The 9,590-nt window shown below is 56.1% G+C and overlaps 1 protein-coding gene across 2 annotated transcripts in view; it reads right to left on the reverse strand.

The window, feature by feature from the left end:
- GJC2 (gap junction protein gamma 2) overlaps positions 1 to 6,906 on the reverse strand; it is a 30,503-nt gene extending 23,597 nt beyond the window's left edge. For both annotated transcript variants that reach the window (XM_061996681.1, XM_061996682.1), the window contains exon 1: positions 6,794 to 6,906. The gene's annotated coding sequence lies outside the window, so the exon portion shown is untranslated. The remainder of the gene's footprint in view (positions 1 to 6,793) is intronic.
- Positions 6,907 to 9,590: the final 2,684 nt, after the last annotated feature.

Raw genomic sequence — 9,590 nt, forward strand, 5'->3', positions numbered from 1 at the left:
GAGCACAAGGGGCTGGGGAGGGGCTGAGGGAATGGGGGTGTTGAGCCTGGAGAAGAGGAGCCTCAGGGGAGACAGCAGCACTCTGACACTCCCTGACAGGAGGATGGAGTGAGGTGGGGGTCAGGCTCTGCTCCCAAGCAATGAATGACAGGACAAGGGGAAACGGGCCAGAAAAGGAAGCCAGAACGAGGAGAGGAGAAAGGGAAGGTGGGGAGTGTCCATCCAGCCTCTGCCCTGTGAGGAAGGGGCCGTGTGAAGCGTGCATCCCTGGGCAGGTCTGTTTGTGAGCAGCACTTGCTGGCAGGGCAGGCAAAGCCCTGCATTCCTGAGCACAGGCAGCAGGGTGACGTCAGCTCCCGCAGCCAGCCGCCTGCCTACAAATATTTGCTTTGGCTTCCTCTCTGGAAGCTTCCCATTACAAGGAATAACAGCAGGATGGGCTCTCCTACTGTAAGGCTTGTCTCTCAGCACGGGCCACAGGTCACTAGAGGTTCACACACGCCAGACAAGGTTTTACTGCCAGTAGCAGAAGTGTTCTGTTGGTGGCACAGCCTCAGAGAGACCAGAAATCCCTTCAAGAGAAGGCTGCCCACGCCACTAAACCAGCCCCAAAGCAATGCTCCAGTCCTCTGGCTTTCCCTTTCTAGTAGCATAACACCTACTGAGGTAGCTCAAACAGTGTGGGTTGGATGAGTGGACAGTGAGGTGGATGGAGAGCTGCTGAATGACAGAGCCCAGAGGGTGCTGATCAATGGCACAGTCGAGTTGGAGGCCTGTGGCCAGTGGAGTTCCACAGGGATGGGTTCTGGGGCCAGTCTTGTTCAACATCTTCATCAACAACCTGGATGAGGGGACAGAGGGACCCTCAGCAAGTTCCCTGCTGGCACCAAACTGGGAGCACTGGCTGATTCCCCAGAGGCTGTGCTGCCATTCAGTGAGATCTTGACCAGCTTGAATGTTGGGCAGAGAGGAACCTCGTGAGGTTCAACAAGGACAAGGGCAGAGTCCTGCATCTGGGAAGGAACAACCCCCTGCACCAGCACAGGCTGGGGGTGACCTGCTGGAGAGCAGCTCTGCAGAGACACACCTGGGAGTGCTGGTTGATAATAAACTGACCATGAGCCAGCAACGTGCCCTCGTGGGCAAGAAGCCAATGGCAGCCTGGGATGCATCAAGAAGAGTGTGGGCAGCAGGTCAAGGGAGGTTCTTCTCCCTCTCTACTCTGCCCTGGTGAGGCCTCATCTGGAGTCCTGTGTCCCATTCTGGGCTCCTCAGCTCAAGAGGGACAGGGAAGTGCTGGAGAGAGGCCAGTGCAGGGACACCAAGATGATCAGGGGACTAATTTCATACAAGGAAAGGCTGCAGGACCTGGGGCTGTTTAGTCTGGAGAAGAGGAGACTGAGGGGAGATCTCATTAACATTTACAAATATCTCAATGGTGGGTGTCAGGGGGTTGGGGCAGCACTTAGTTTTCTGTTGTATCCAGTGCCAGGACAAGGGGTGATGGAAAGAGGCTGCAACACAAACAGTTCCATTTAAACACAAGGAAAAACTCTTTCAGTGTGAGCTGAGGGAGCCCTGGCCCAGGCTGCCCAGGGAGGGTGTGGAGGCTCCTTCTCAGGAGGTTTCCAAACCCACCTGGACACGTTCCTGTGTGATCTGACCTAGATGGGACCTGTTTGAGCAGGGGGTTGGACTGGATGAGCTCTGAAGGTCCTTTCCAATCCCTACCATTCAATGGTTGGTAGGATATAACTAGTAGCATACACCTAACAGGATGCCTAAAGCATGTCAGGATCTTTCCTAACCAGCTGGCCTGGAGTACAGTGCCCTTTTGCCTGGAAGGAGAGTCCCAGTAGATGTTTCTAGGACAGGGGCTGCAGGGGCATGGAGCAACTGTGGGGGGATGTGGAGGCAGGACCATGTGCAGCGTGGTGGCTTCTCCTCAAAGCATCTCTCCTGGTATCCTCCAAGGCTTTTTTAAAGGCACTTTGGGTGGGATTTAGTTGCCTAAACTTGGGTGTTGAACCTTCCTTGGAGCTGAGCTCAACATCTGCCTGACCTAAGAGGGCTGAGCTGGGACACAGCTCAGTTCCCAGCTCTTCCCTTTCCTCCTCTCAATTTCCCTGCACGCTCTGAGGAAGCAAGAGACCAGCAGCAGACCCCCCTGGCTGGCTGCATCCATCTCCTCCTCTTTGCCAGGGCATCCTCCTCTGCTGTAGGAGCCAGGACTATGGTTATCTTGCAAACCAGCTTCTGAAGTTCCCCATAGACCCTCACAGCTGAGGACTGAAGCAGGAGGCCACAACCTCCTGCACTTGCCACTGGAGCTATCTGTGATCTCCAAGCAGAAACAGCCTTGGGCAGACCCTACAGCAACCTGGAGAGCTGAGAAGGGGAAGGTCCAGAGCAGCCCCCATGCAAGGACCAGCCCCAGCCCTGGTCTCTTTGCTGTGGGTCCCACCTGGGGAAAGCCCAGCAGCACTGGCCAGTATCAGCCCTGAGCCATCTCCCAAGCTGGGGACAAAGGACAAGGCACAGCAGCCCTCTCCCAAAATCACAGTGGCACAGTCTGTGTCACCAGCTGGGCATGTCCAGGAAAGCTCTGCTCTCCTGCTGCAGCTCCTCACCTCTCTGTGATGCCAGGCAGGTCACCATGCCCTGCCTGGGAGGAGGTGGGATCTCTCACACTCCACCAAAGCCACATTCCCCACCAAACACCACGTCCAGTCCATCCTCTGCAAACCTCTGGGTGCATTCAACCAGGAGCTGAAGCTATGGCTGATCTCCCCTCACCTCTTCCCTCCCTGGCCCCAAGGCAGAGTTATCTCAGACTATTTATTTCTGAAGCAACCAAGCCAGATTTGGAATTGATCTTCTGATGTCTTTGTTTCCAACCAAGAAAAGACTAAAGGAATAAACCCCCCTCAACAAAACTTAGCTCAAGTGCATCTGGCTGCTTCCACTGCAGTTCCTCCATCTCTCTCACACAAAGCCCATGCAACCCCCTCTACTCAAAACACAAGTTCAAGGTTGGTTTTCAGCTCCTAGAAACCTGGGGGTGTTTTTGTAGTAAAAACAATCAAGGGCCATGGCAGGACCCCCATTGCTGAAGGCCACAGGGTCACCCAAACAGAGCCAGAGACACTGTCTGCTCCTGGATGGCTGCTCCTCCCCAGGGCTGGGAGCAGGGAGTGGGAAGGAAACCAGGGACATTCACTTCAGAGTGAATCCTGTTAACTGTTTCTGTCTGGGAGCACAGAGGAAAGGGCTGGGCAGAGCAGAGAGCAATGCCATTGTCCTGGCAGGAAAACAAAAGGGATGATAAAAACGTGCCTGGATTTGGCTCACAGGGCAGAATCACAGAATTGTTTGGGTTGGAAGAGACTTTTATGGTCAAGTCCAACCCCTCACCTCACATTTCCACAGCCACCACTGTCCCATGGCCCTCAGCACCTCAGCCCCACGGCTTTGGGATCCCTCCAGGGCTGGGCACTGCCCCAGCTCCCTGGGCAGCCTGGCACAGGGGCTCACACCCCTCTGAGGGAAAAGCCTAACCCTCAGCTCCAGCCTCAACCCAGCCCAGCAGCAGTGACTGGGGCCAAAGCTGAGTGTCCTTTGTGATCAAGGTGATGGGACCAAGCCTGGGGTCAGTCCCAGCTGGGGGGGAAAGGATGGGTATAGGGGCTGTGCAATGCTGCTGTGTGGGAGGAATGAGGCTGGTGGGACTCAGGTGGAGTCCAACAGAAAGGCTGAATGGTGGCTGTGGTGGGGATGGGACAGAGGACAGCAGGGAGTGACAGGCTGGGGAGCAGCCCTGCAGACAGGGACCAAGGGTCCTGATGGCCACATAGGCCACGAGTCAGCAGCCTGGCCTTGCAGCTGAAGCAGTCACCCCTGTGCTGGGCTGTTAGAATCCCCTCTGGATCCCCTTGTGCAACCACAGCTGGATACTGTGTCCAGTTTGGGGCTCCTCAGTGCAATAAGAGTACTGGAGTGAGTCCTACAGAATGGTTGTGGGATGCAGAAGGGGATGTCCCAGGAAAGGCTGAGAGCACTGTGTCTGACCAGCCTGGAGAAGGGGAAGATGTCTGGGTGTGTGCAGCTGCCTTGGGGAGGTTGTGAGAAGGTGGTCCAGGCACTTCTCGAAATCTCCTAATGAAAGGCCCAAGCTGCAGCCAAAAAAGCCAAATCAAACAGGAAAGAGCAAGTCTCCATGACAAACACTGGCACAGGGAGCTGCTGGGATCCCCACCCTTGGAGAGAACTCAGCTGGACAGGGTCCTGAGCAGCTCCATCCAACTGCAACCTCAGCCCTACTCCATGACCTCCTGAGGTACTGCTGCTGTCCTGCAGCTGCACAACTCACCCTCAACATGCCCATTAGTCCTCTCTTTGCTCAACACCTCCACACCCACCAGTGTCATCCTCCCAAGGAGACTGCTTTGCCCTCAAGGTAAGTGTGAAGCTCTCTGCACCATGGGGGATGCCAATGGACCCTGTGTAGAGCCAGCCCATTGCCCTAGGGACAGCCCAGGACCCCTGGCAGGAAGCCCCAGGGTCTGTCACCTCCTGGGAAGGCAGTCAGAGGCCAGATGGGCCACCCCACAGCACCAAAAAATGCCACCAGGCCCCTCTGCAGAGGCAGGGGGAGAAACCAAGTGCCCCAGCAACGTTAGAAAGGAGGGGGTTCAGAGTGAAATTGCAATTTACCTCCATCTGCCTCAACTCATTTCTAGGACAGGGCTCCTCATTGTCTACCCAGATGCCCTGTCCCCTGCTGCTGCAGCCCTGGGTTGCTCTGCTGGAGGCAGGAACCCTCCACCAGTTTTGTTCTGTCTCTCCTTGGCAGCGATGAGCGGTGCACGTGGCGGCTCACCAAGAGCTCCAAGCAACAGAGAGCAGGTCAGAGGGAGCTGTGCAGCCTTCCAGCTGAACCTTGTGCTGCTTGGATGACCCTTGGGTGGCAGAGCTCCAAGCAAGCCATGATTTGTGAAAGAGGAGAGTCCTCCCCAGCCCTGGGACCTGCAGAGACACAGCTCCTGCTGTGTGCTGTGCTCCACCTCAGCAGCATGGTGTGGGGGAAGGAGGGAAGGAGGGGTTTCCTTGTTACACACACCAAAAAAAACCCCATCTTCTGGTATTTCAGTCTTGGATGACACCCAAGGATTTGTCTCAGAAATAGCTCTCATAGCTCACAGAAGCACAAGGCACTGATTCCCAGTCCCCCTTTCCCCCCATTCCCATCCCACCCATGACTCACTTGGGATGGGTTACAGTGGATTTCCTTCCCGTGACTGTCTAAGGAGGCTTTGGGCAGATCCTCCTGGGGCATTTCAAGGTAAGTTGGGTGACAGGAGAAGGTGCCTGTGGCCTCCTGAGACTCACAAGGCTCTTGGGGATGGGGGTGGTGACACCCTCTGCCAGGCAAGGACACGGCTCTCTGCCATGAAGCACAGCTTATACACATTTGTTAAGCCCAGTTTCTGTGCTTGGTGTGGATGGGAAGGGCATTTTGGGCTGGGAGGAGATGGAGCTCCCAGCCTGGGAGAGACAAATGCCTCCCTACCATGCAAGGGGCACAGCAGAGACGAGGAGGGCTCACTCCTCCCAGCCTCACTCCTTTGGATGAATGCTGGTTGCAAGCAAGGTGGCTGCAGCTGCACCAGCGACCTGCAGGTAGGAGGGATGTAGCCAAGGGTCACTCATTAGCCACAAGTAAGATCTGGAGAGTTCTAATGAGGATGGATTTGATAAAGGCCACAGAAATGCAAGCAAGGCTCATCCAAGGGTTGAGAGGTGTGGATGGGGGCCAGGAGCTGGGGATCCCAGCCCAGAGGAGCAACCTGTGTGGCTGGCAGCCAGCTGAGTTCTCTCCCTCAAGGAAGGCCCAGTGGCCAAGAAGATGAGGCCAGCAAGGAGCAGGTTCAGCTCCCACTGGTGGTGATGCTGCCAAGGCACTGCCCTCCCCGTGCCTCAGTTTCCCCGGCTGCTCAGGACACCCTTGTGAGGTGCTTGGAGATGTGAGGAGCAAGAGTGTGCTCCCCCCCTCAGGGATGGTTTAAAAACCAACGCAACAGCACCTTCCAGAGCACATCAACTTATCAATGGACCTTTTGTCTGTGGGTTAGAGACAACCAGCTGCAGGGCTGCATCTCCTGCTGGGCTGAGCTCCTGCTCTCTGCCCATGCCTGCTCCTTAAACACCAGCTTGGGATGCATGAGGAGAACACCCCTGAGCTGATGCTGCCAAAACAAGCAGGCTGCAGACCCTCAAATTTGCTGTAAGGGCAGAAGTCTCAGAACTGGGACCCAAGGGAGTAAGAAGAAGGAGCAGCATGAAAACCAGACCCCAAAATCATCTTCCTCTTCCCTGATGGCCTGAGATGGGGAGAGGGGGTGGGATGGGGACTGGCCAGAGGGTCCCAGAGCACACTGAGGTTTCCATGAGGACAGAGCTGCTGGTTCCATCCCAAGCTGCCCGCTGATGGGTTTGCACAGCAGGGGATGAGTTATCCCGCCGTCAAGTGAGCAGAAAGTGGCGCCAAATAGGGACATTCAGTGTGTTTCCACCGGCAGGAAAGGCGACACGAGCAGATGGGGAAAGGGCAGAAAACGAAGAGCAACAGGAGAGCGGGGAGGGGGCAGAAGCGGCTGGAAGCAGATGGAGGGAGGGTCTGCAAAGCAGCAGCAAGCGGCCAAGCCAAAAGCGCCCGGCAAAACCCGTGCAAACGGAGGGGAAAAAACCCTCAACCAAATAAACCCCCAAGCGCATAAACCAAACAGTAACGTACGGAGAAGCGCCGAGCTCTGTCGTTGCATCGCTGCCCGTGCCGGAGCCGCCGCAGCCCTCCCGCAGCCCCGCTCCTCTTCCTCCCGCTCCTCTTCCTCCCGCTCCTCTTCCTCCCGCTCCTCTTCCTCCCGCTCCTCTTCCTCCCGCTCCTCTTCCTCCCGCCCCTCCCCACCCGCTTCTCTTTCCCCCTTTGCACCGCGAGGTGGTGACGTGGAAACCTCCCCCGGGACCGGGACAAGCTCCTGGGACCGGTCTCATCTTCGCCGGGACACCCGTCCCTTCCCTTTTAGTTGTTAATTCGCTCATAAGCAACCAAAAAGAACCCAAAAAGCCACAAGAGGAGAAAGAGGCTTCCAGGGGGAAAAACTCGAGTCATTCCCATGTGAAGGTTTAGGGCTAATAATAGCAAGAAGAGAGCTCCTTGGAGGAGGAGGAGGAGGAGGAGGAGGAGGAGGAGGAGGAGGGGGAAGCGGGGCTGCTGCCATGGGATGAGGAACATTTCCTTCTTGCTTGGCTTTTCTTTTCCTCTCTGCTCAAACGGGGGAGAAGCAGAAAGGAACAAGGGCTGCAGGCTTGACCTGTCCCCACAGCTACAGCAAAAAGCTCTCCACCCCCTCTCCTCAGTTTTATGTCTAAATGAACAGCCCCGAAGCAGGAGCCAGCGCTCCAGTTGGATCCAGCATTTGGTGTTGGCTGGAGGCTCCATCCCACTCCTCCATCCCCTTCCCAGCCCCGGGGCAGGGGAGGGCTGCAAAGCATCACCCTGCTCTGCAGATCACAGCCGCAAGGGGACACAGGGGACGTTTCCCCCTGCTCCCCCAGCCCCTCCTGCTTTCCCCTCCCATGCAGGTCTCTGGTTGAAGAAGGGGAGGGATGTGGCGGTCGCCCCACACAAGGAGCAGGGCATTAAACAATCGCCGTCTGGAGGTGATGACCTTTTGGTACATCGTTATCTGTTCCCTTCCCGTTGCCAGCTCGCATGATTTGATGGCTGATCTCACAATAATTGATGTTTTCCTTAAAGGCCCCGTGCTGCCAGGCTGAGATTTGGCTGCCAGGAGCCCAAATCAGCAAAGGTTTCCTTGCTGTAATTAAAGAACATCCCCCCCCCCCCCCATCCCCCCTAAATCTCAGCAAACCCAGGATGAGAATGGCTCTGAGCTGTTAAAACCTGGCTGTTCTTCCATCTCCTCATCCTCCAGGGACCCCCTGCACGTCCCTCAGCACTTCTCAAGTCACACTCACCATGTGAAAGGACTCAGGAGCAGCTGTTGTTCCAAGGAGAAGGGGATGGCTCTGCTCCCCAGCACAGCTGGGATGGGGCAGCCAAGTTTTCATCTCCTGATTTCATTTGTCAAGTGTGTTTCTTCTCTCCAGCTGCTCCAGGGGAGGAATGAGCTGGGAACCAGCCTGGCTGGCTGTGCAGGGAGGGGATGTGTCCCCAGGAGGGATTCTGAAGGGAGAATGAGCTGGTGGGATGCTCCAGGGATGGAGGAGCAGAGACACGGCTGCAGCTCTTCCTCCCGCTGCTGCTGCTGCCCTTGACGTGGTCACAAGCCAAAAATCTTGAGCCTTAAATGTTTTCAAGCAGTTTTGGGGCAGGGAAAACACCCTCCCTAGAAAGTGCTGAGGTAAATCCTTTTGTAGATGCTGAGCTTGAAAAGCAAGCAACCCTTAAATACACGTCTAAACCAGCTCAGCCCCTCGTTCGGGGCGAATTCTCCTGCAGCCTTGTTTGAAACAGCTCCAAGCAAAACCCTGGCTCCAAACTTTTAAGGGATTGCCCAGAGCCTGAGCAGAGGATTTTTCTCTCATATCTTAAGCATAGATGCAAGATGAAACGTTTCAGAGGCACAGAAAGAGGTAACAACAGTCCCCGTGGCTCTCGGGGTTGGCTTTATAGAGACTGTATACACAAGCTCCACTGTATATAACACACACACTAACGTATCCTGACTGTATATAACATACACAACACACAAAATGTACTTGAAGGGTGACTGAAGGAGTGCCCTGGCCCCTTGGGATGAGGAACAGAGCATCCTTTTGTCCCCACCCCCCCGTCCTCCCCCACCAGCCGTACCTTTCACAGCCAGGAATCGAGGTGTGTGTGAGCTGCGGCTCCTCACCGCATCACCGGAGCCCTTCCTGGGGGAAAAGCCCTTCAGGACACCCAGCCCCAGCCCTGCAACAAAGCCAAGGAGGCAGTTAGTGCTGGGCATCTCTCTGCCAGGCACAATAGGGCAGCGTTTCAGCCCCTGCGCTCAATGCCCTCATTGTCCGGTCCGGAGCAGCGGCTCCTGGGGGCCGTGGCACAGGGGGAGGCTTCTGCTCCTCTGCAAGCACCCAAAAGCCTTCATCCTCTCCCTGGAAAGGACCAGGAGGCTTTGGCTTACTGTCAGGGTGACAGATTTAGGGATAGGAGAGATCTCACAGGTTTGGCTTGCCAAGAGGAAGGGGCTGCAGAGGGCCCTGGCCAGGCTGGAGCTGGGCAGTGGGATGAGGCTGAAGGAGGCCAAGGGGTCTGGGGTCTTGTCCTGGGGCACCCCAAGCTCAGGCAGTGCCACAGAGTCCAAGCCCTCCCTAGCCCTGGAGAAACCCCAAAGCCATGGAGCTGAGGTGCTGAGGGCCATGGGGTAGTGCTGGGCTTGGACTTCACGGTCTTTAAAGTCTTCTCCAACCAAGGTGATTCTATGATCCCGTGAACAGCTTCATGCTACTGCCCAGTGTGAGGCTCCTGAGACAGGAGGGAAACAGGATCGTGTCACCATCAGCTAACAGCTCCCTGATCAAACACA

The sequence above is a fragment of the Colius striatus genome, chromosome 5 (assembly GCF_028858725.1).
Source record: "Colius striatus isolate bColStr4 chromosome 5, bColStr4.1.hap1, whole genome shotgun sequence".
Lineage (NCBI taxonomy): Eukaryota > Metazoa > Chordata > Aves > Coliiformes > Coliidae > Colius > Colius striatus.